The following is a 783-nucleotide window of genomic DNA, read 5'->3' on the forward strand; positions in this document are numbered from 1 at the left end:
GGGAGGCTGCGGAGCGAGCGCCGGTACTACAGCGGCTGTGTTTGGATTAGTGACTCTGCCGCGCTTCCTGCAGCCCACGCAGGCTGCTGCGGGAGCGGGAGTGTTGCGCTGCAAATTTAGCTGCTACCTTTCAGCAGGGAGCGATTATTCTTCTGGGCTGTGGGTAGAGTCATCGAGCCGTTCTGCGTGTCTCATATCCATTCCTGGTACAACGGTGGTGACAGTTAGCAAAGCCGTAGCTTTGGTTGAGCTTTGCTGCAATTGGGTTTCTGACTGCAGATCAATACAAGCAGATTTATTTGGGAATTGGACCTTCCAAATGCTGTGCTGCTGCTTTGGCCTGGCCCGCCGTCTGTGAGCCTTGGCTGTGGGTCAGCGCTGCTGTGAGTCCTGCACCCACTGCTGGGGTGCCAAGGAGCTGTTCAAGCACGAAGCACAAACGCTGTGGCTTGGTGGCACGGTACATGCTAGCTCCCCGATGGCAGGAGCTGTCAAGAAAAATGTCTCTGTCTAGGAGAGAGGAACGTTGCTGGGGAGCAGGTGGTGAAGATGTTTAGCAAATGTCAGCTTGAGACCTTGCCATCCTGTGGGCAGCAGTGACATCTCTGAGAAATGTGTTATCCTGTCAGAAAGCAGCAAGAAACCCACCAGCGAAATGTTTACGAGCAAAGCAGGCCCTTGCCAGAAGCGGGCGTTTTTCCACTCCTGAGATTCATGGAGTGAGAGCTCCTTGGAGCAGTGGGAATCCTGTTCCTGCACACACAGAGGCTGCAGGCAGGAGCC

This window comes from Buceros rhinoceros, unplaced genomic scaffold, assembly GCF_000710305.1.
Source record: "Buceros rhinoceros silvestris isolate BGI_N320 unplaced genomic scaffold, ASM71030v1 scaffold18672, whole genome shotgun sequence".
NCBI classification, from domain to species: Eukaryota; Metazoa; Chordata; class Aves; order Bucerotiformes; family Bucerotidae; genus Buceros; species Buceros rhinoceros.